Genomic DNA, 26,838 nt, shown 5'->3' on the forward strand with positions numbered 1-26,838 from the left:
ACTCCATCCCATCCCTACCCCTTACCCCATGTTATCATTAAAAGTAGAAAATATTCTGATAACGTCTAGATTTTATCGTGTTTTTCTAGAATATTTGGTTAAATTTTTGTTTTATCAAGAGGTACCATCAGGATCATATGGTCTGATGACCCCCCAAATCCTTTCTTTTCACATTCTTGAGTCTTCACACATCCTGGATCTATAAGGAAAAGTCCAAACAATAGCAGCCATTTGTTTTTAATGCTTTCTTTTATTCTATTATGATGAGAGCAAAGTTGGTTGTATTATCTGTTTCTGAAAACAGAATTCTGTACTAATCTGTTTCTGAAAATATCAAATCCTGAAACACCAGATTGAACTAAGAACAGACATGCTGATCATTTTTAGGTCATTCACACAATGGTCTATTCAACCTGTTTGTGATAGTTTATTAATAATTTGATTTTGAATATGTTTAGTTTTCATCAATTCTTTAATTTATCTTCATAAAACTTTTTCAAGGTCAATATTGTCATTTGTACTGTATTTTAACCAAGTCTTATACTGAGATGAATTCTGAGTAATGGGAAAAATTAATCATGAAATGAAGAATTTAATAAAAAATTCTTGATTTTTCAATCCAATGTAGTATCCCAAGTTGCAGTGTACTAAATGATATACTTAGTTTTAAGATAATTTGGTATTACTTTATTTCACAAATATCCCATCTGTTTATTCTTCCTATGAATCAAAGATAAGTAGCAGGAAGAAAATCCAAGGCATTCATCATCAGCTTTTGAATAACTGATATCTTTGGCCACTTTTCTTTTTCTCTTTGTGTTTGCATAAGTGTAATCCTTTCAGAGTTTAATTTGCTTTAGAGATTATGGTTTTTAAAAGGACTTTTAAATAATCTCTTGTTAATAGAATGTAAATCTTAAAACTGGAATATTTTGATAATGTAGACTTTGACATCCAATACACAATTCAGATCATATAGTCTAATAGAGTGTTTTATCTTTGTTCCTTTAGTGTAGCTTAATATTGGAAGGACTTCTAGTTTAATGTTCCTTAAGAACCACATGAAATAGTAAGGAGAAACCCAATAAGGGTCATAAGGGTTTCTTTGCACATGCATCAGGGTTTCCCAACCTGGGAAATTCAAGGGTTAAGAAAAAATACAATTAAACATCTCAGTAGTTTTGAGAAGTATTAATTTGAATGCTTAGATCCTGAATTCCCAAATTTCTAGTGCAGAGATCAGAGAGAACTATAGTGTGGAGAATTTAAATAGCCAGTTGGTGTGTTGAGTCTGGCCTACAGAAGTATTTTGTTTGGCCCTCATGGTGTTTTTTAAAAGTGTGAATTAATGGGGGGTGTTTAACAGCTGAGAATTTTCACACAAAAATTCAGATTTCTAACCTCTGGGAAATTAGAATATCTGACATAGTGAGCCTTCTTCCCACAAAGCAACAATTAGCTGAGTTGAGTGAGGGCACCTTTTGGATCATTTTCCAGTTTGTCATATCACTCCCTGTTCTCCATGCACAGTGACATATCTTGTCAGTTACCAGTTATCATTGTGCATGTAGTGTCACTTTTTCTTGTATTTGATCTCTCGTGATGAGTTTGCATCCCCTATCATAGAGGGTATGTTCTTTCTGGAAAGTCTTTTCCCAGAACCCTCTTCCCAATCTTCACTTAGGCCCTCTCTTCCCAGTGCCCCTATAGCACCTTGTTTATATCTCCCTTTAGTACATACCATATCTTACAGTAAGTGTTCATTTGATAATTTTCCTTGCTAGGCATGACCTTTTTTAAAATAAGTATCTTATATTATGTTGTTTCCTCAGGGGATTCAGTAGTGTCTGGACACTTAAATAGTGCTGAATTTATGCTTGTTTCTTGATAAATGAGGTGGACTTTGTTTCCTAGAAAAGATAGATTCTAGGATACAAGAGCATTTCCAGGAATAGTTTCATATGAGGCTGTAATATTTGTTATTAAAACTCATTGAGAGGTCTTCTGATGGCTGTTGCTGAGCAAAGCCAGGGCTAGGGGGAGGCATGAGAGGTTCCTAGGGTAAAAGTTTAAGGAGGCACTCCCTTTCAGGGTCAGGCAAGTGCCTCCTTAAATTTTATGCCATAGGAACTTCTCTTGCCTCCATATTACCAGCACTGTTTCTGAATTTTAGCTTCTAGATTAAAAATAAAATATTTGTTCTGATTGGAAGGGCTATAGAAACAGGAACCTAGATTGTTTTTAAATGAAAAAAAAGACCACAAGAGAATATATTTTATTATTTTTAAAAATTTATACTCTGGATGCTTTAAAAATTTTCTCTTTGTCATTGGTTTCTAAGCAACTTGATTATGATGTTCTTGGGTATAGTTTCTTTATGTTTCTTTTGCTTGGGGTTTGTTGAGTTTCTTGGATCTTGAAGTTTATAGTTTTCATCACATTTGGAAAAATTCAGACTTTATTTCTTCAAATATTTTTTTTAAAGATTTTATTTATTTATTTGATAGAGAGAGCACAGCGAGAGAGGGAACACAAGCAGGGGGAGTGGGAGAGGAATAAGCAGGCTTCCTGTGGAGCAGGGAGCTAGATGTGGGGCTTGATCCCAGGACCCCGGGATCATGACCTGAGCTGAAGGCAGACGCTTAATGACTGAGCCACCCAGGCACCCCCCTTCAAATATTTTTTCTGTCCTCTCTCTTTTCTCTTTAGAAACCCTAATTACACATATATTGGGTTACTTGAAGTTGCCTCACAGCTGATACTCCATTGTTTTTTTTTTTCAGTCTTTTTTTCTCTTTGTATTTCACTTTGGATAGTTTCTATTGCTATGTCTTCAAGTTCACTAATATTTTTTTCTTAGATATCTAATCTGATATTAGTCCTAGCCAGTATTTTTTTTTATTTCAGATAGTTTTTACATCTAGAAGCTTGATTTGGGTTTGGCGTATCTTTTACATCTAAACATAATGTGCTCAATTTTTCCTGTGGTTTCTTTATATATGGAATATAGTGATGGTAGCTATTTTAATGTCCTTTTTTTCTTAAATCTGTCATCTGTGTCATTTCTGGGTTGGTTGTGATGATTAATTTTTCTCTGTGTATGGCTGTACTTTTCTGCTTTTTTGCCTGTCTGGTAATTTTTTATTGGATGCCAGCCAGTGTAATTTTAGCCTGTTGGGTGTTGTAAATTTTTGTTCCTAAAATAGTCTTGAGATTTATCTGTGACTCAGTTAAGTTTCTTATAAATAGTTTCATCTTTTCTGGATGACATGGACATTTAAAATGGTGAATGGAAAGGAAGGAAATACCAGGGAATAAAGTTGTGAGAAGAGAATTATCTTGGAAGCTAAGGGGATAGTTTTAAGAGATAGAGAAAGTATATGGATCACATGCTGTTTTACTGGATGCAGAGAATATCCTGCAATCTTGTGAGCAGAAATAAGATTAGAAAGGGTTGAGGAGTAAGTGAAGGGATGTACTGGGGTGGAGTAGATGATGATTTTTCTTCTTCTTCTCCACCTCCTCCTCCTTCTTCCAGTCTCTTAGATTCTCTTTTTTCTTCTATTTTTCTCCATTCCTTTAACAAATAGACTAACAACCTTATGATGAAATATACTTTATTTTTAAAACATATACTTTTTAAAAAAATTCAGACATTATTGAAATACCTCTACTTTAGGGGGTTATAAGTAACTACCAACCTTTGTTTAATTGGATATATTTTTAGAGATTGGAAGAATTTATATACCTTTAGCTTTAGGTATCAAACTATAAAGGAAAATCCTGAGTATATTTCTCATTGTTACTGTGTGCAGAGTTTCCTAGTTCAAGTCTGAAACAGCAGCTTTGGTTCCTTTCCATATAACACATTATTATAATTTCATATATAGCATCAGCCTTCACTGTTAGTGGTAAAATAGGGATTGGTGACAGCCATAGAAGACCAAAGCATTCCTTTATAGATTTCTTCAATAAAAAATATAAAAACTTTTTAAATAGATATGCTAGAATTAATAAAAGTGGAATTTCAAAAATTTTAGGGTAATTCATCAGATAGTGCTTTCTTTTGATAAGGAAACAATAAAGAAGATTTGAGCATGGTCTTGAGCATGGTGTAACCACATAATGTGTAGTTTATTGAGAATGTGTTTATAATAAGTAGTGAAATTAGATCTGAGGAAATGGATTCACTAGTGTTAGAAATAGTTCTGAAAGCAACATTAATGAGTTTGGCTTCTGACTTTCTTCTAATCTTTATCAACCTGTGATCTTAAACAAGTTACTTAAATTCTCTTGGGGAACCTAGGTGGCTCAGTTGGTTAAGCATTTGACTCTTGATTTTGGTATGATCTCTGGATCATGAGATTGAGCCCTGCATCAGGCTCCGCTCAGCCATGGAGGCTGCTCGTCCCTCTCTGTCCGTCTGTGCTCCTCCCCCCACCTCTCTCTCTCTTTCAAAATAAATAAATAAATAAATAAATAAATAAATAAATAAATAAATAAAAATCTTTAAAAAAATTCTCTGATCTTCACTTTCCTTACTTGTAAATTATAGTAAATTTTCACCTTGAAATTCATAGCCTGGTCTTGCAGAGCAAATGATAAAAGTGTGACATTTCTTGAAGTACTAGATGTAGTTGTGGTATTTCAAGCCATTAAATATCATCTGTCATTACTGAAACTCATTGGGTTCTAATTGTTTTATTAACTTATTTTATCCTGAGTAACATCCAGTTACTGAGTTTCTCTCCTAAAAGTACAGAACAGGGTTATTTTAAGATAACAATTCTACTTGGAGAAACTATGGGCACTGCAGAGCTGTTCTGTATGTGACATTATTGAGGAATAAATGGGGGCAAATTTGAGGCTTTGGCCACATTCTTGAGATCCTTGTGATCAGCCACTTACAAAATAGAATTATAATCTCATACCGTATTGAGAATGAATAAAGATAATATTAGTGAAATAGAAATGTTGATTGCTTTGTTATCTGTGTACATTCTGTGAAGAAAGTAGAAATAAGGAAGAAGGAAGTGGTGATATTAGACTGCTTTCCTGGTAAATAATTTGTTCTTGTGATTTATTTTGTAACAGAAAGATTTACTTTGATAATTTTCTATTATGTGTGCTTTCTAAAGCCCATTCATTCCTAGTACTTTGAAGAATTGCAAAGAATATTTACTAAAATTGTAAATGATGAATTCTTGTATTATAAGAAATTGAGAACTTAATGTTACAGAAAAATGAGGATTGCAGAATTTTATGAGGATATGTTTAGATTAGAAAACAAACAAACAAACAAAAAAAGAAAACAACACTGGTATCGCATAGAGCAGATCTTGCGTATGTTAATGTATAGTAAATGAGAAAAGGTAGATGTTGTTGTGGATAATATGAATGGTCTATTGTGTATTTAGAGCTTTTATGGAATAATATTCACAATATTTACCAAGAAATCTAAGTTATTTTGTTGCTCTGAGAGCAAAATATAACTCTCATTTGATTTTTTTACATGATAAAGGCAAAAGTGTAATTCCTTACACTTTTACAAACATCATGATACCTTGGAAGTCAGAAATAACAGAATTTCACAAGCCTAATAAGATAGACACCATAATGTCAATATTTGTGTACTGATGAATGTGAGTTGTGAAATTTGGCTCCAGTTGCCTGATGCTTTAGAGCCTTGCAATTTAAAATTACATTAGTAATGAAAACTAATGAACACAATATTTCCATTTTTGAAAATCAGCCCTACCCAACTTGCACCATTTTACAGAAAAATAACTTTAGTTTTGGCTAGTGCTGATTAAATATTTGAATCTGATTTTGTGCACATAGGGCACATTTTATTCATTACATTAACCACACAGTAAATAAATGAATACTACAGTCATTTACTATGCTTAGTATAACTAAAAAATTAAGTATTAAGTACAATAAATACATAGAAATGGAAAAGTAATGAGGAATCCTGTGCATGAAAACCTAACATTCTTGTATCTGCCCTTTACATTTTTCTTGAAATTTAACTTAATAATCCCAATTTTATTTCTTCTCTTTAAATTTAAATTCAATTTAGCTAACATATAATGTACTATTAGTTTCAGGGGTAGAATTTAGTGATTCTAAATTCTACATCAGTTGTATATAACATGCAGTGCTCATTATATCAAGTGCTCTCCTTAATGCCCATCACCCAATTACCCTATCCCCCCCACCTCCTCTCCAACAACTCTTAGTTTGTTTCCTATAGTTACCTCTGAAACAAATACTACATTATATGTTAAAAAAAAAAAAAAGAAGAAGATAGCAGGAAGGAAAAAATGAAGGGGGGGGAAATCGGAGGGAGAGATGAACCATGACAGACTATGGACTGTGAGACACAAACTGAGGGTTCTAGAGGGGAGGGGGTGGGGGGATGGGTAAGCCTGGTGATGGGTATTAAAGAGGGCACAAACTGAATGGAGCACTGGGTGTTATATGCAAACAATGAATCATGGAACACTACATCAAAAACTAATGATGTAATGTGTGGTGATTAACATAATAAAATTAAAAAAATAAAAAATAAAAGACAAAAAAAGTCTCTTATGATTTGCCTCCCTCTTTGTTTTTATCTTATTTTATTTTTCCTTCCCTTCTCCTATGCTCATCTGTTTTGTTTCTTAAATTACACATATGAGTGAAATCATATGGTATTTGTCTTTCTCTGACTGACTTATTTCGCTTAGCATAATATCCTCCAGTTCCATCCACATCATTGCAAATGGCGGGATGTCATTCTTTTGATGGCTGAGTAATATATATTATATATTTATATGATATATATATACCACACACATATATATTTACACACACACACACACACACACACACACATCTACTTTACCCATTTATCTGTCGATGGATGGACACCTGGGATCTTTCCATACTTTGGTTATTGTGGACATTGCTGCTATAAACATTGGGGAGCATGTGCTCCTTCCAATCACTATGTTTGTATCCTTTGGATAAATACCTAGTAGTACAATTGCTGGGTGGTAGGGTAATTCTGTTGTTAACTTTTTGAGGAACCTCCATACTGTTTTCCAGAGTGGCTACACCAGTGTGCATTCCCACCAACAGCATAAGAGGGTTCTCCTTTCTCCACATCCTGGCCAACTTCTGTTGTTTCCTGAGTTATTCATTTTAGCCATTCTGACTAGTATGAGGTAGGTATATCATTGTGGTTTTGATTTGTATTTCCCTGATGCCAAGTGATGTTGAGCATTTTTTCATGTGTCTTTTAGCCATTTGCATATCTTCTTTGGAGAAATGTCTGTTCATGTCTTCTGCCCATTTCTTGACTGGATTTTTTGTTCCAATTTTATTTTTTGTCTAATTATCTAAAATGTAATGGTTTTACATATTTTTTACTCATTCTCTCATTTCCTTCAAGTATTTGTTCATATATCCTTTTAATTTCTAAGTCAAAACTTGTGCTTAATTGGCTTTGTTCATAACATTTTAAAAAATAATATTGAGAGAAGCTTTAATTGTCTATCAGTGACATAGATCGTTTTCCTCCTGACATAAAACTATTTTAGATATTATTACACATTTGACAGTAAATAACTAAATCACAATTTTAATGTTACATAGAAGTAATGTATTACCTGAACTTTAATCAAGTGGCACTTACTTATGTTGTTTTCTCTCTTTTGAATGTTTTTTTGTTTTACATCTTTTTGGCATATATATGGAAAGGAATGAGAAGTACGCCTTTGATAAACTTCTGGGCATAGATAGGTAGGTTCTTTTAGTCTTCCATTAAAACTGAAAAATTAGGATTTCAGGTGACATTTTCATTGATAATTAAATTTCATATTTACTGCTTTAAATAAATTTATGTGTAGTTTTCACATAAAACTAAAAATGGTTAGATGATACCAAAAGCACAATAATGGAAACTTTGGTGTATTGGACCCCATTGAAATTTAAAACTTCTGCCTGTGAAAGACTCTGTTAAGAGAATTAAAATACAAATTACAAACTGGGAGAAAATACTACAAATTACAAATTTAACAAATGATTTATATTTAAATAGATAGCCCTCAAAACTTACATTAGAAAAAAATCCAATTAGTATATGGGCAAAAGACATAGAGACATTTTACTAGAAAGGAGATACAAATATCAAATAAGCACATGAAAAGATGATCAACACTGACTTCATATCTATTAGGGAAATGCATTTTTTTTTATTATTATGTTATGTTAATCACCATCAAAATGGGAGATGAGTTATTTGGAGGGAAGATTGGTAGCTATAGTTACTGAATGCAAATAAGATAGATAATGTAAAATTAAATAATGTAAACAAATAACATCTAAAATTTAATTGATGATAACATATTAAAGAAATCTAAACAAACATGCATGTAGTATTTTTTATCTCTGTAGGAACCACAGATGATGAACTTTCCTTTAGGCTCATCACATAACTGAAAGACTTATCAGGACCTTGATACTTAGAGAAAACGTTAAAATTAGACACATTTCCTCATCCGTTTTCGCTGATAGCCATTATTGGAACATAGCACAGTATATGGTATATACCTTTCTTTTTCTGCAGTAATTAGAAAGAACTATGGTTCAGTAGTCCTTTTTGTTTCGAATGTCTATAAAACTTTTTGGAAAGGGTGAAGTAAAAAACATCATCTTTGCTTTTCCTTTTAGGATGAGAATTGGAAAATATGGCCTGATATGAGGTTGATGATCAGAATACATTATGCTTTAAAAATTTCCCATGGAGGGGTGCCTGGGTGACTCAGTCAGTTGGGGATCTGCCTTTGGCTTAGGTCTTGATCTCGGGGTCCTGGGATCGAGCCCCACATCAGGCTCCCTGCTCAGTGGGGAGTCTGCTTCTCCCTCTCCCTCTGCCCCTCCCCACTGCTCATGCTTGCTCTCTCAGTCTCTCAAATGAATAAAGAAAATCTTTAAAAATTTTCCTATGGAATGGAAATGGAAATGATTTAGTATGAAAAACTTAAATCTGGAGTTGAGTTCTTAAGGCAAAAAGAAATTTATTTTAAAAAGAGTTGAGTGGAATACCAAATCAAAATCATACCAAGAAGCTATGTACAGTTTCTATTTATTTTAATAAAATGTATATATATATCCAAGCCATTTGACAATGTATGTCCCAAAGCAGAGGTAAATTTACAGTTAAAATAATGAAGTTTAAACTTTAGGGCCTCTTACTTAAGTGGGCTTTTTTCAAGGCTGACATGCTGGAAAAAGAGTAAATTAGCATTTTGTCAATAGGAAATGATATTTCAAATAACTGATATTTTAAGAAGTGGTCAGAGAGTATCAGCCAAAAAATTTAAGGAAAAAAATGAATTATGGCAATTGTCAGGTAATAAAAACTATTATTTAACTCAATTTTTGTGAAGTTTTTGTTTTATTTTTCAGCTTTTTAAAATCTCTGATTTGTTTTGCTTTCTTTTCTAATTCTAAACAAATGTTATTTTGTATAAAATTCTGTATTTGTTACTTTTTTTTTCATTAAAGAAAGGCCCCTGTATTGTAAAACTTCTGGCCTCCCAAAGCCATCAGATAGTTGATAGATTTAAGAATGGGGGAATTTCCAAAGTCAAATTCTCATAAAATATGAGTTACATTTATTTTTAAGTAGTTTCATTTATGTGGATTTTAGTTGTCCAAATGTAGTACCAGATGTGCCATTTTAAATCAAACTGTATGATGCCACCTTGAAACACATAACCTTTTTAGACAAATAAGTAGAATGATTTCATATTGCAGGTTCAGATTTGTGTACTATTTTTCCTAATATGGATATGTTGTTTGTATTTCCAAAGGTAAGATTTTTGTTTTGCTAATTAAGGGTGATATTTTCTGTTTTTACCCCAGGTTAAGTTCTTTCATCTTTTTATGCTCCCTGTGTTACTTTTTTTTTTTTTCCTATCTTACTTTTTCAGTTGTTTGAATTTTTAAGAAATTTTCAGGAATGATGAAACTTACTTTAGGAGCATAAAATATTGTCACAAGTACAGAGGAATTAGAATCATCTTGAAAAGACAGAGTTCTTCATTAAATTCCAAATGTATAACATCTTTTCTCTATTTTGAATCTTATATTAAGAATATTCATAGACAATCTATGTCTTTCAAATGTTTCTTCTCTTATATTGTTCTTCAAAGAATTTCTAACCATAACATTTCACTTGCATCTCTTTCTAATTATTTAAATTTTTTTATTTTTAGTTTTTAAATTTTATTTTATTATGTTACGTTAATCACCATACATTAATTACATCAGTAGTTTTTGATGTATAGTGTTCCATGATTCATTGTTTGCGTATAACACCCAGTGCTCCATGCAGAACATGCCCTCTTTAATACCCATCACCAGGCTAACCCATCCCCCCCACCCCCCTCCCCTCTAGAACCCTCAGTTTGTTTCTGAGTCCATAGTCTGTCATGGTTCATCTCCCCCTCCAATTCCCCCCCCTTCATTTTTCCCTTCTTACTATCTTTTTTTTTTTTTTAACATATAATGTATTATTTGTTTCAGAAGTACAGGTCTGTGATTCAACAGTCTTACACAATTCACAGTGCTCACCGTAACACATACCCTCCCCAGTGTCTATCACCCAGCCACCCCATCCCTCCCACCAAAGAACACTAGCCTGGTGGTGTAAAATTCTTAGGGCAACTTGCTATGAAGGGGAAATCTTTGCAGTATCCTGAGGGTCTAAGTATGCCACTTTTCCTCACTAGACTTTTTGGGGAGGCATTTCGTGGTAGTTGGGGCTTACAACCAGAATGCCTGGGTTTAAATCCTGGCTTTGCCTCTCATTAGCTGGTGAATTTAGGCAGATCATTAACTTGTCTGTGCTTCTCTTCCTCTGATGTAAGATGCCAATAATAATCATACTCTTAAGATTAGTTAATGTATTAAAAAGTGCTTTCATAATGTGTGACACATAGTAAATACACCGTAGACTTGAGTTATTATTATAATGGTACGAGAATGATAGATAAATTGGGGAACTTTGTTCTCAGCAGGGGTGGTACCAGGCCTCGTTTCTCTCCAGGAAGCTTCAGGTATTTTTGGAACATTTGTATATCATTTCACCTGTCATGCAGTCAGCAGACATAGAGGATTTGATCATATTTAGGAGGAACTTTAAAAAGCATGATTACTTTATGAAAATGATTTACTGAAGATAGTTAACATTATTAAGTCTTCCAAGTTTGTGTGAAAGAAAATCATGGATAGGATTTGGATTGTGAACTAGATTGTGATAACTAATTATTGATTAACTTTTAACATTTCTACTCTGAAATTTTTTTTTTTTTTGGTGGAAATTTCTGGTGTAGAATCTTACTCTTATCTAATTCTATGTTTCTACTAAATGTATTTTTGCTTAGTTATATCAGACATTTTAAGTAAGAAAGTTGTATATAAACCCTATTATATGAAGACAAATTATTTGGCAATAGACAAAGACGCAGTCATTGAGTTGAGGAGAAGAAAGTAGGACCTACCAAGTAGGCTTGCAGGAGAGGATAGGAAAGGCAGGAGGTGAGCAATGAGGAAATTTGGCTCAACTGGATTGGCAAGGGTTTCTAAAGTGCTTGCTGATTTCAAGTTCAGGGTAGTAAGCAACCTTTGTGAGCATCAGAAGAAAGTGGAAGAGACATTCTGAGACTTATTCAAGAAGAGTTTCATTTCTTCTGTAGTGGTGCCGCCACATATAGTAACTGCCTTGTGGAGAGGGGATGAAGACAAGCTGGGATTGTGTGGTAAACCTGATCAATTTGGATTCTTTTTTTTTTTTTTTTTTGGTTTTAGAGGTAGAATTTAGTGATTCATCAGTTACATATAACACCCAGTGCTCATTACATCAAGTGCCCTCCTTAATGTCCATCACCCAGTTACCCCATCCCCCCACTCACCTCCCCTCCATCAATCCTTGGTTTGTTTCCTAGAGTTCAGGGTCTCTTATGGTTTTTCTCCCTCTCAATTTTTCAATTTGGATTCTATGACTAATTGAGTACAATTAGTGTAGTTTGTGTCCTAAAGTTCCTAATGCACAGGTCAAAGAATCTTTGCATTCAAAACAAGTGACTGAGTATTTTACAATATGGTTGAATCTCTAGATGCGAAGAAGATTGTAGTTTCGAGGTCCTATCCTAAAGAGTAGTTTAATCCTTTGCTTGTGGAAAAACAAGAGGCCAACCAGAAACTTTTATTCACAATTTTCCTTTATAGTTCATTAAAACCTCTCATCTTTCTCTTTTGTGATACATTTGTAGTTCTGTAAATATACCATGACATTTTGGAATGAGATGGAAGCAAGAGGTGCATCTCTAATTAAGACAAGTCAGTGTGAGATGGCTGGTACGTATGCGCTGAGGAAGAAAAATGCTACATTACACAAAGAAATCTTCTGTGTCATATACTGTGCTGAGACCCCCTTTGCAAAATGCTCTTCTATTGTGTATTTTTTTGTAAGAGTCTTCTACAGTGGAGAATCTATGCTAAAAACATATAATGGCCTACCCTGTTTTCATACCTTTGCTTCAGACTTGGGTTTATATTCTTTAGGATCTCTCATTTTAGGAACTAGTCTGAGGCAACCAGACCCTTGCTGCTGCCACTCCTGGAGAGAGAAAAGCAAAGGAAATAGAGTTACACAATGTGAAAAGGGAATTTAAGGAGACCAACAGTTTTCAAGCTACTTTAATACCTTCCTTCCTTCCTTGCTTCCTTCCTTGCTTCCTTCCTTCTTTCCTTCCTTTTTAAGATCTGCAACCATTTAGGTATATGTGGAACCCTAACAGGAAGACAAGAGAAAGACTGCTTTGGTGGAAGCATGATGAGGCAGCGCTTTATCTTCTTCCTGGTTGTGATTCTGGGAAAAATAATTTGAAAACTGATTAATTATATTTAAGAACAAAACCCAGATGTTTAAACAACTTGCTTCCATTTCTGATTTTGACTCCTAGTCAAAATTTTCACAAAGCACAATGTGAGTGTGCTTAAAACTCTTCTGGTAATGGGGAAGTTCTTGATATGGATTGCCAAATCTAGCCATTGAAGTTTTAAATTTTCTTTTATTTCTCACTTGCTTTTAAATTACCTAAATATTAAGTTTGAATATGGTAGCAAAGTTATATGAGTCAATTTTGTTACATGAGTCAGTTTTGTTATCCACCTTTCTTTATAATTTAATATAAGATCATATGTATTGTGCACATGGTTCTATTGCTGTAGAGTAATTGAGGAAAAGTCTGGTGGATTTAAATTGACACACTTTAAGAAAAACCAAAAGCTTTTTATTTTCTAAGGCAAACCTTTATTGCACAACTACAGTGCAAATACATTAGTTGAAGGTTTATAAATTAATGCACCAAAAATTGAAGATTTATCAAACTCTTAAAAATTCCTAAATTTCTGAAAAAAAATTTAGAGCTTCCTATACCAAAGCTATTTTCTGTTTCTTTTCTATGCTCTAAAGAAGAACATAAATCTGTAATTAGTAGGACAGTGTGTATATAGTAGCATTACATTATCATGAAATATTTGCCTACTCTAGAAAGCTCTTGTTCCTCTAGAGGGCAATGCTTCACTTTTACATCACTAACCTAGGGAGAAATTTAAAACATCTTTCTTTCTTAAGAGACTAGAAATGTTTCATTCTGCTCGTTCTCTCTCTTTAAAAATATATTGTATAGTTGAGAGATTTAACAAGACATGCTTTTAAACAAAATATCCAAAATAATTAGAACTTCCATAAACTAATATTTGATTTGGAATTTTAGGGAAGATTTCTTTGGCTTTCCTTCTTTATTTTCTAAGAAAACATAGAAAGAGCTTGACCTATGCTCTAATTTTAGTTATAATTGAGTTCTCTTTTTCTGCAAGATAAACTTTCTTTCCCTCTTAAAAAACATTTTGAGTTAAGGTTCTGGATTGACCACTTGACTTGCTAAAAAACAGAACAAGACAAAAACAAAAAACCAAAAAAGAACCAAAAGAACGTTCTTCTTTGTTCTGCTTTTCTATTTGTATTTTTCATGCTACTTTAAATTTAATACTATTTCTCTTTTGCCACAACCTTCTTTTTTTGTGGTATTTTCACAAAACAAATAGATTTGATAAGAAAATAAAGGTCTTCTCCATCCCTTACAGCCTACTTTTATCCTATCTTCTTTGAAAGCAAAACCAAATATATTAGTGTGGTAGGCAGAACTCCAAGATGGTCCCTAAGATTTCTGGCCCCTTATGTACATACATTCCTTCACCCTATTATTCAAACACTAATCCAGATACTGCTGTGAAGGGATTCTGCAGATATAATTAAGATGCCAAACAGTTAATAAATCTTAGGGAGATTATCTGGGTGGGTCAGACCTAATCATATGAGTCCTTTAAATATGTGTTTAGAGATCAGAGACAAGTCAGACAGATTTGAAATGTTTGAGGGATTGAATTCGAGAGAGGTTCTCCATTGGTGGTTTGAGATGGAGGCGGCTGTAGTGCAAGGGCCTGAGAGTGGCCTCTGGTTTCTGAGACTGGTCTCCTGTTGATAGTAAGCAAGAAAACCAGGACCTCAATCCTACAATCACAAGAAACTAAATTCTGGAAGTAGACCCTGAGTTCAGATGAGAATGAAGCCCAGACAACATCTTGATTTTAATTTTGTGTAGGGAACCAGTCAAGCTGTGCATATACTTCTCACCAACAGAAGTGTAGGATAATAAATGAGTGTTGTTTAAAGGCTCTAAGTTTGTGTTAATTTGTTTTGCAGCAGTATTAAACTAATAAAATCAAGGTAAGTAAATACCTTTAATGTTGTTTTAGAGAGTTAACTTGAAAACTGAAAACTCTCATATGATCTGATACTGAAACAGTGATGTTCAACATTTGGGTATTTGCCTGTTATAGTGGTGGCCAATATCCATGCTCTCTTTTTCCTGGTAACATTCCTTATTGGGTTGACCTCATGCCTAACTTCAGAGGTGAGACTCAGCTCAAGTCATTTAGAGTGTATCACCTGAAGATAGCACATGTGATCTAAACTAGTCCAATAAGAGTAAAACTGAGGAAGATTTTGGTGGGAATACAAGGGCACATACTGTCCTTTCTTTTCTGAACTTGGTGATGTATTGAGGTTTACAGGTATTGATGCTCCAAGGGAGATCTTGAAGTTTCTCAGAGCCTGTCATATATAGCTTAAAGATTAAACCAGAAAGCGCAAAGCTAAGAAAAGGATTCTGGTTTTGCTTGAGACTTGGATCAAGCTGTGTGTGAATATAAATCTACTCCATGACTGTTCAGTTATATGGGCCAATAAATCTTTCCCTTCCTTTAAGAATTTTTTTGTTTGAGGGTGTCTGGGTGGCTCAGTCTGTTGAGTGTCTGACTCTTGATCTCAACTCAGGCCTTGTTCTCAGGGTGGTGAGTTCAAAGCCCCATGTTGGGCTCCATGCTGGACATGGAGTTTACCTAAAAAAGAAAAGAGAAGAATTTTTTTCTTTAAGCATTGAGTTTGTTGTTTCTTATAACTGAAAAAATCCAAACTGATAGGTCAGTCATTATCTTATTAATTTTCATAATAGCTTTCTTCATCTTTTCATAGAATATATTCTAGACTAGTAATCTCTTATCATCTAGACATATTTTCTTTTGTCTTTGTCTAGACTTTTAGGTCTAGAAAAAGAAATTGGTGAAAAATTATAATAAAATATTATAAAGTTATTGTTTTATATTATCCAATCGGCAGTTCAGGAAAATAGGTATTTTGGCTTATATAACATTTCTATCATAACACGTTTGAAGAATATTAATTCATTATTGGCTTTGCCTAATATTTGTCCTTTTAGAAATGATGTCAATAAAGTAGAACCAATTCTGTTTAGAGGTTTTCTTTCAAGCTAATGAAAATGCAAACCGTACAATTCTCATTGATTGCCATTATAATTGCCTATAATTCTGTTGGCAGAAACATGTTGAAGACAGTTTTACATGAAAAAAACCCTAACATTCGTCTTACTTAAAGATGAAAATAATTGGTTTATATTGCTAAAGTTAGTATTCAGTGCTTCTAATAACAATCTTACTAGAAGTGAATAGATTCTATGATATAAAATGTGATATTGAAGAATAATAGTTCCTTTTTAATAATTCGACTCAATTTTTGTGAAGTTTTTGTTGTATTTTTCAGCTTTTTAAAATCTCTGATTTGTTTTGCTTTAAGTTTGCTTTAATAATTTAAAGTACCTTTGAAACGTGTGTTTTAAATATATGTATGTGTGTATTGAAAGCTTTGTGGGTTTTTGTTTGTTTGTTTACTTGCTTTTTATGCTTTAAGGTCTTTTCTTTTGCTTGCAGGCATTATTTTGCCAGAATGTAGTTGTGACAACTGACCTTATTAGTCTTAAGCCTTTCCTACCTGAGCTAACCCTTCCCTGAGAGTATCTTAGATATTAGTATCTTAGCAGGTAGAATTGACTCAAATAGAGAATAGCAAAAAAAAAAATTTCCATTTCTATAAATACTTAAAAGTAATTTTTGGGTGAATAAAATGTACATGAGGTATTTCACCTATTTTTCAGATTTCTTAAGGAAAGACCATGAAGGGAATTTCTGGCATAAGAGATACATATTTTCATTATATGAATTTCAAAATGAAATTTGGCTATTCTTATAAAATAAAGTGAAATACAAGTTAAGTGGAGAAGGGTTTATTATTGATATAGGAATTAGGAGGAGACAAATAGTTTTCTTTTCTTTTTAATTGCAAAGATGGATTTATAGAGGAAGATTTAATTTAAAGAGGGAATATAGGGTGAATTGGAGTGGCATGATTGAGGGTGGAGCCTCTGCAAAACATCCCTGAGGTAATGGATTTGATTAAAGACATGGCAAGAAAGACAGAGGGGCAGAAGGGATGACACCTAATGTGTGTCTTTCAGATCAGGGAAATTGCATGAAGTGATAAAAATCCATAACCAAGAACAAAACATGTTAGATATTTATTGTGGTCAGAGAACAAGAATCATTGGCCAAGTTAATGGATCAAATAATGAGATGGATTTTGTATTAGCTTGCTAGAGCTGCCATAAGAAAATGCCACAGACTTGGTGTCTTAAATAATAGACATTTATTTTCCCACAGTTCTGGAGGCTAGAATTATGAGATCAAGGTATCAGCAGGGTTGCTTCTTCTGAGAGTCTCTCTGTGGCTTTCTTCTTCCAGTGTCTTCACATGGTCTTCCTTCTGTGGGTGTCTTTGTCCTATTTTCTTCATATAAGGACACCAGTCGTATTGGATTAAGGTCCACCCATATGACCTCATTTTATCTTGATCATCTCTTTACAGGCCCTACTCCCAATACAGTCACATTCTGAGGTACTAAGGGTGAGGAGTGTTGAAAATATTAATTTGTGGTGGGAGGGGATTACAGTTCAGCCTATAATAGACATGTTTACTTCAAGTTGACTATGAATTTAGCCTAATATGTCGGCTGTGGGAATAGAAGGGAACAGATTAGCCAATAAAAATAAGAATCATTAAGATGAATTATTTAGAATGCAGGATAGATGTATCTTTTTAAAACTTTTAAAAAAAGGAAAAACCTTGTTTTGAACAGGAAAATATATTTGAACCTGTTACTTTTGAGGCAATGAAGGACTTCCAGTTGTTCCATAGATAAATGGTATTGGAGGCCTGGAGAAATGGATCTAGGCAGATTTAAACAAAGGGCCTCCTAAGGAACATTATACTTTCATTTCTTCTAGCCTCACAGTGAACATTCAGGAATATGCTGGAGCTATTAACGCCAGCTCGCTTGCATAGCAAGTGAGCACAGAGAAGAATCATTTGAGGTAGTAATGAGCATGGCAAGGCCGAACTACTCACCCTTCTTGAAACTCTTTCTTGTACTATTTGTTTTTATGGGGACTTGGGGGTATGGGAATCCTATTCCTTTATCTGTGTTATTGCTCACCTTGTGTCACTTTCTGTAAATTTCCATATTCTTTGATGGTTAGATTTTATATTTCTTATTTTTTTTAAGAGAGAGAGGTGGAGAGGGGCAGAGGGAGAGAGAGATTCTTAAGCAGTCTTTAAGGCCAGCATGGAGACTGATGTGGGGCTCGATCCCACAACCCTGAGATGATGACCTGAGCTGAAATCAAGTCAGACACTTAACTGACTAAGCCACCCAGGCGTCCCTCTTACATTTTTCTATTGGCATATTTTTAATCAACATCTCATAATCCCATGTAACAAACATGACAGGCTTGATATTAGGCCAGAATAGGAGTCATTCATTTAAGCAAACACTCACCGAGTGTCAAATGGTACCCATTTGAAGAGTACTCTTTGGTAGGTAATAGTGTAAGAATATGAGTTGTCAATGGAAATTAAAAAAAAAAAAAGAAAATTTAGCTCCATGGGATGACTTCACTGAGGAGTGGTATAAAAGGTCTCAGATCTTTTTATAAGGCACGAAAATATCTGGGATTGTGGAGTGCCACCTAAACTAAGAGAGTAAAAATCATGAAATACTGGCCAAAGAAAAATTAAGAGGATTTGGCAAGTAGGAGTTCATTGATGTTTTTAAGACAATACTTTCTTGTGTGATAAGGATGGGGATGTTGGGGGTTGCAGTCAGTATATGTTGAGATGGAGAGGTGTTGTAACTAGTGAGAAGAGGTTCAATTTTATCCTTCACAAAATTTATCATGATCTTTTCTAAGATGTCTAACATGCTCATTTGTTTTTTATAGCTTACCAAACATTTTGAACTACCCTTGTATTTCAGTAGGCTATAGCTCATATTTTAAATAATATTTAATGATCAAATTATGATTAAACCAAAAACTGCAGTTGTGCTTTTCATTGGTTACTTCAAAATTCCGTGCTTGGGTAAGCAGAGAGAACATAGGAATCCTTATAGTCTCAATCCATGTCTAATTTTTTTGGCTCTAAGCCTTATTCAAATCTCTTTCCAGGACTTTGGGGCTAAACATTTAATCCATGTTTATTTCCTTGAATAAGTGGCAGTATAAATTTTAAGGTAGAATCAGTTCAAATGGAAAGGACCAGAGCCAGGTATGGGATTACTACCCCAACAGTAGTGAAGTAGGGCCATGGTCTGCACGAGAGGGGAGACCCAGGTACTAAGACTTGATCACCACGGAGAGGGCTTTCTCTAGCTGAGGATGATGCCAGAGGGCCTGGTTGTATGACACCTTTTCTTTCATGAGAACAGAATAATTCTTCTTCTAGATTATTTAAAAAAAACTAATATCTGATTCTGTTGTACTGCAAAGTGTTTTCAGTGGAATTATTTTCCTTCTTTTAATTTTTACTTTTATATTTTAGTTATTAGTTTCACAATTGTGGAATGTGCCAGGCACTGTTTTACATACTTGGTGAACAACTATGAAAATCTCTACCAGACTAGAGCTTACACTCCAGCAGGGAAGAAAAATGATAATTAATAATATAATAATACTAATTTAATATAATATTATAATGTTATCATATTAATTAACATAATTAATTATTTAATTTTTTATAGAGAGAGTTAATAAGTAAAATAATGTAGTCTGCTAGAAGGTGTTAAGTGCCGTCACCTTCTTTGGTCACAAAAAGGTGAACTTTATTTTTCTAGATATAAACCTTGATTTGGAACACTATGTTGGCAAATAAAATATATGGTATAAAGTTAAAGCAGCCCATTTTATAAGCATGAGCAATTGAAACCTCGTGATGCTCTTCGATGTTTATATTTACTCCTTACAAACAATTGGTTTTCAAATTCAGTAACCTTCTTCCATATAATGTAGCTTGCATCTATTAGTTTGTCTTTTTAAACTACCAAGTCATTTGCCCAACTTTCTAGTTAACCTGAACCTCTGTTTCATGAGATCTTTGGACACTGAGGCCTGCTGGAAGGTTCAGGGTGCTTTTGAATATTCACCAGGATATAATTCTCTCTTCACCTGACAAGAGATGGGGCAGATAAAGTGCCTTTCTTTTTTCCCCTGGAGTCATGGTACAGCAGAGCCTTTACAATTCTGCCCTAAGAGAAAATTGTTGCCTGTGCTAAAAGAGAAGTATAAGGAAACAAACAGCTCTATGCAAGTCTTAAATTTCTCTCCTTCTTTCTCTCTGGAGTCTACGTATGCATGCTATCTGAAATATTGCTGTTAGAAAAAAACAAAAACCCTGATTCCTAGTGTCCTGATTGGGAAAATGAATGTACAATTCCCAATCCGTCAATTCCATAAAGCTGAAATCCTTGGGAAGAGATGTATTTTAGAACTCAGAATTTTTTACCATGTAGAAAGTGATATAATACCTATACTAGATATTTGTTTTGCAGTACTCTTCATTTAAAGTTTCTAACCCCAATTCTTGACTTTAATACTATTATTGGTGGCTTATTAACCTTACTTACTTGGGGTTTATAATTCTTCAAATGCTATTAATTTAGCAAATGCAGTTAATATTTAATTACTGAGTCAAGAGTTTTTATACCTTCTAAACAAATAGTGGAACACAACTCAGCATTACTAGGATATGTAGAACATTGTATTTTTATGTATGGAATATGTTTATATATAATGTATATATATGTATGTGTATATCTCAGTTTATAAATATCCTGAAAGGCTTAGGTATTTTAGATGTAACAAGCTGAGTGGGTAAAGTAGGGGAAACCAATGATTATCTACTTAATTTATTTAAAAAATGTATATTGTTTTGGTAAACAATAAAAAATGAGCTTTTTTCCCCAGATTCAATTACATTAAATAAAAAGTCAATACATTTACTCTTTTACTCCTTAGGGTTTGTGCAGTTAAGAGTAAAAAAATCATGTATGCAAGCAAGTTTTGAGAGCAGTAGTAATTTTTTAGATTAGAAAAGGCTAGGTCCTCATTTACCTAATGTTTGGCTCCTTTGCTTAGAACTTCATACTTGGTCATTCTAACCACTGAATGTTCATGTTTGCTAATAAACTTTTAGCCTTTAAACTGAGATTTGTCTCTGATCGTCAGAGAAGTTTCCAGATGTTGCCTTATCATAAAAGTTGGTATCTAGCAAGTTTTCAGAAAATATATCTCCTCCACCAAACCTTCTATTTTCTTTAAAGTAATTCAACCAAATAATGTGGCCTATTAAATTGTTTCATCTTAATTCAGAGACAAAAGAGGAATGCTGCTCTGGAGGACGCTAGCATATATCAAGTATTTTCTCCTTTGCCAAGTGTACAGTTCATTGTTCGGTCACCTGTGTCTGTCTGTTTAGCACATTTAAGGCAGTTCTCAACCACCCCCATTTTTCTCTAAAATTTACATGGAGGCTTCAAACATTGTCTGGCTCATTATTTCCCAAGAAAGGTTAAGCCCTTTACTGTCAGACCGGAACCCCTCACTAATTAGAGCCCTTGCTTTGGCACTGAATGTGTCATATCTACGAGCCTTCCCACTGTGATCAGGGGCATGTTGCTTGCTCACTAAGTGTCCAGCACTGGGAAGAACTGCCTGCTATTTTTCATGTGACAAATTTTTAACTTGCTAAAATTCTAACTCCTCTTTAACAGGCTCTAAGAAGAATTGGATGAGATATTCACTAGTTCACCAAGAAGATTTTGCTTAATCCTACTCTGTTTATCTTCCTTAGTTTTAGTAACGTTGAGTCCACACTAGAATAATGAAAAACTTTCAAATGTGGGGAAAAAATGGTAACATTTCCCACTCTGTTAAAAATGAGTGTGTCAATATGTCATGTTAGGTTGACACCCCGCCCCCAAAACAAAACTTTGGTTCTTTTCGATTCAATTAGTTACATAACCCAAGAGTGGTTTAAACTATTAAAATGATATCATAAAACCACATTACTTCTTTGATTTTTATCTTTGTTTCAGGTAATATATAATTTATGGTTCCTTTTCCAGTTGATAGGATTTTTATCAGCTGCACAGATAGAAAGACTGAATCCGCTGGCAGGTCTCATGCCTTCGCATTGTCAAAGAATGCTTTTGGGTGTTAATTCAGGCTTCTCCATTTGTATTCATAGAAGTGCTCCCTTGCCTTCTGTTTGATCATTGCTTCTTTCTTCCATTTCCAGCTTTCCTGGAGCTAGTCTGAATGATGCAAGTGTCTTGGTGTTTGATTTTGTTATAAGTTAGCTTCTTGAAGAAAATTCTCTACCGTGGATATAGACTATACTCTTGTATTTGGCTAGTTGATTCACAGGTTAGTTTTACACACAAGATTAGCTCTACAAGCTTAGTGCATCTTTCCTTTTGAAAGAAAGTACATTATAAAAGTTTTTCAAAAATTATAGGTCACTTATTCTTAGGGAAATATACTATGTATATTTATTCATATTTCATGACTGTCATGAATGTATTGAGATTTCATTATACTTATTCTATAAATAGATTGACATCTTAATTTTATAATTTATAATTTTATAATTTATGATATTTTTGGTTTTAGTAGTCCATTCCCTTGTATAAAAATTAAGTGAAGGCAGAAAAAGCAGATACAGTTTAAAGAAAAAAGGAGCTATATCAAATGTCAGAATTATTGAAGACCAGGGGAGAGATACTTTCTTTCTCATCAAAAAGGAGTTTTTGTATGTTAACTTTTGGGGGGAAGGGAAGGAAGAGCTAGGAAGCTATAGGAATGGTTCAGAGAAAGCTCTGAAATTACAAAAAGCAACATACTGGTTAAGTCAACAACTTTTAAACTACATAAAAAACTAATGTACTGTGTGGTGACTAACATAACATAATAAAAAATTATTAAAAAATTCTCTGTATTGATGTTTCTTGAAAGACTGCTGTAATAAAGATTCAGTGACTTTTTGAAGTATAAATCAATTATAATCTATCAGATGGATTAAAGCTGTTTTTAAATATTTGTCTCTTTGGGAAAAGATAATTCATTGTTTTTTTTTTGTACTGGGTTCTGAGTTTTTGTACTTCTCTGCTTACTTTACTAGAACTGAGATTCTGTTTTACCAAAAATGTATATTTCATGTTTATACACATGTATACTTTTTGGAGAGGGGTATAGAGTGAGAGTGGCTCTTTTTAAAGTTGTTTTTCTCCTGATTTTTAAGAGATAGATGTTCATTGTATAAATTTTTTAAGAAAAGGAAGGGGAGAAATCTTACCAGTAATCCCACATCCTGAGGCAACCAAAACATATTAATTTTCCAATTTAGTTAGACATTTGTTTTCCTTCTTTTATGAATATTTGATTTGTGTTTCTAATTCATTTAACCATTAGGGTTTTAATGTTTTTTAAAAAAGTCTATTTGTATGAGATAAGCATAAATATATATATATATCCTCTCTCCCCACTGATGTCTTTTAATCTTTATGTCAAAATTTTAAATATACTGAGATTAATATGCCATGTAATATTTAAATTTTATATTACTTAAAATATATATAATTAGTATATTTAAAGTATGCTAATAATCAGTTCCTCAGATTATTTTAAAATTTAGAACAATTTTAAGCTATACTTGCCCATTTGTTCTCCCAGAATAATTTAGATTCCAAAACAAAATTCCTCAGGTTCATTTGAGTTTTGGCCGCCTCTGTTTTATATATATATACACATATATATATGTGTATATATATGTATACATACATATACATATATATATATTTACTTAAATGGGCAAGTCTATTCATCTTTTAATTTTCTTCATTGATTTTTATGGTGATAAAGCCCATTCTATGATTTATATTCACTACTATGTTCTTTTTGACTCTTAATTACTTTTTAAATTTTTCATTGTTTTTGATTTATTTTATTTTATTTTTTAAGATTTTATTTTATTTATTTGACAGAGAGAGAGCACAAGCAGGGGGAGTGGTGGGCAGAGGCAGAGGGAGAAGCAGGCTCCCCTCCAAGCAGGGAGCCTAATGTGGTGCTCCATCCCAGGACCCTGGGATCAGGACCTGAGCTGAAGGCAGACACTTAACTGACTGAGCCACCCAGGCACCCCAGTTTTAAATTACACTCATAATACAAGAATATAGTCTCAGAAAAGATTTAGATAGTACCCATGTAGGTTCTCTTTTTTCTGTTTTTCCATGCCCATCCCCTACTGATTTTTAACCATGGTCACCAAATTTGTGTATAAATTTCCTGACACTTTTCTTTGCATTAACATATGTGTTAGGCTTTTGAGTGTGGGACTTTTCCCATTGCTCTGGACTAAGGAACAAAACGAAGGACTTATTGGACAGCCGGTATCTGATATTCTAAAGGGAGCTGGAGTGTGACAGTCCCTACAGTGCTCAAACCAGAACTGCAATTCCTAACCACATACCAGACCCTCCTTTTAACTCTATGCCCTTCCAGTGTATATAAAAGAACGCTAGGGAGGGAGGACATATATATGAATATATCTGGAGAGAGAGAGAGAGAGAGAGAGAGAGAGAGAGAGAGAGATTATATTTGGCTTCCAAGTGAATTGCTTATAGAGAAGACAAATTCCTGGCAGAACAGTTGGCTTGCAGCTGACTGGCTGATTTACTGCATCCTATTTGAGCAGGGGGGAGACAATGGGCAGACAGGGGGCTGAGGAGTCACCCTGTATTCCTGTGGTTTGATGTGGCAGTGATCTGTGAACATTCTGTGGGGCAACTGGATACCATGGTGGGTGGATGGGCTTAAGCCACCCTTTCAGTACCTCATCAGAGGGTGGTCTGCTGGTTGAGGAAACTGCTGTGACATTCAGCACTCAGGTAGTGAGGGAACCCACTTGATATAAGTGCCCTGTGCTAGAGGGGCAGGGTATGGGGCCAGAGAGGAGGGGGAGCTGGAAGAAGATAAAACCACCCTAGACCTCCTAAGATCAGGACCTACCACCTTTATTGAATTATCCTCTCTCCCCACTGATGTCTTTTAATCTTTATGTCAAAATTTTAAATATACTGAGATTAATATACCATGTAATATTTTAATTTTATATTATTTAAAATATGCTATAATTAATATATTTAAAGTATGCTAATAATCAATTCCTCAGATTATTTTAAAATTTTAAACAATTTTAAACTAACTTGCCCATTTGTTTTCCCAGATGAATTTAGATTCCAAAACAAAATTCCTCAGGGTTCATTTGAGTTTTCACTGACAGTGAGAAACTTGGCTCCCATTATAATTGCCATATCTTTGTTCAGTTTGTTCACTCCCTCTGGACATAACCAATGTCTCTTTCTATGTGGATGCCTTGCTCACCACATCCATGTTCCAACACTCCAGGCCGGGTCTTAGTATCCAGAACTGAGGGGGCCTGGCCAGTACCCCTCAAACCCCCATGCTCAGGCAACACTTCCTATCAACCTCACCTGTTCTTGCTCAGGCTCAGAACCCCTGTGCCTGATTGCGACCCTTTTTGCCCTCCTCACTGGCTTAGGTAGTCTGATCTCCATACCAGACCACTACTCTTGTATAGATGTCCTCATCACAGCACAGGCTCAGACCCTCTACAGGGATACCCTCCTCACTCTGCCTGGGCTCTGACACTCCATGCCAGGGCATTCTTTACCCAGCTAGGGCTCTGAGTTTGGTGGATGCTCCCTTTACTCTCTTTGGGCTCTGATTCTTCACACTGGGCTGCCATAATCCATGTATTCCTTCCTCACCCTGCTTTGGCTCTGATATCCTACCTTGGGTTGAACCTCCTGTAGGAACCCCCGGTGTCACCCCAGCTTCTGACTCCCTCTCCCAGGTCACGCACTTACTTCACTCAGGTACTGAGTTGCCTGAACAGCCCTCCTACCTGGACACCTTCCTCACCCTGCTTGGGTTTTGCACCTAGATGCCTGTCTTGTTCTGCCCCACATAATAATGGTCTGAATTGTTTGGAAAAGAAAGAGGAAAGGAGAAGGGAAAGGACTATATTTGATTTTTGTATTTTCTTTTTTTTTTTTTAAGATTTTATTTATTTATTTGAGAGAGAGAGAGAATGAGAGATAGAGAGCATGAGAGGGAGGTGGGTCAGAGGGAGAAGCAGACTCCCTGCCGAGCAGGGAGCCCGATGTGGGACTCGATCCCGGGACTCCAGGATCATGACCTGAGCCGAAGGCAGTCGCTTAACCAACTGAGCCACCCAGGCGCCCTGATTTTTGTATTTTCTTTTCTTCCAAATATATTTATTAAATGCAGTTAAAAGGCAAATAAGATAAAGTTACTGCCTTTTAGAGGTTTACTTCTAGAAGTGGGGATAAACATGTAAAGATATTATTACCATATAGTATGATAATACAGAGCTTTTTCCTAGGATGCTGTGGTGGCAGGTTGGAAGTAAACCTTTCCTGCATAGCAGAGGAATTTGGGGGATTTTGATGAGGGTTTAGTCTTTAAGAAATAGGGGAATCTAAACAGGTAAGAAGGAAGCCAGGGCAGGTTGATGAGCCCACACTAACATTTACATCAGACTCTAGAAATTTAAGTAAGCATCATATTAAAAGTGTTAAGATTACTAGGAAAATACAAGTAGATTTTATTTATTTAAAAAGCCTTTATTAATGATAAAAATCTCATTACATGAGGAGTTTGGACCTTCTCTGACTTTTTGCAAAACAAGGAAATTGGTTTAAAAATGAGTTCATGCTGCTTTAAGGGCCTGAAAACTGCCTGAATATGAATTACTAGAACCACAAAAAAGAATTTTAAATGAAGCCCTAAATATTTTATAATGGGAATGCTTAATTTATGCTTGGAGTAAGCATGACAAACTTCTGAATAAGAAGGAAAGGAAAATTAT

The sequence above is a fragment of the Zalophus californianus genome, chromosome 5, assembly GCF_009762305.2.
Source record: "Zalophus californianus isolate mZalCal1 chromosome 5, mZalCal1.pri.v2, whole genome shotgun sequence".
Taxonomy (NCBI): domain Eukaryota; kingdom Metazoa; phylum Chordata; class Mammalia; order Carnivora; family Otariidae; genus Zalophus; species Zalophus californianus.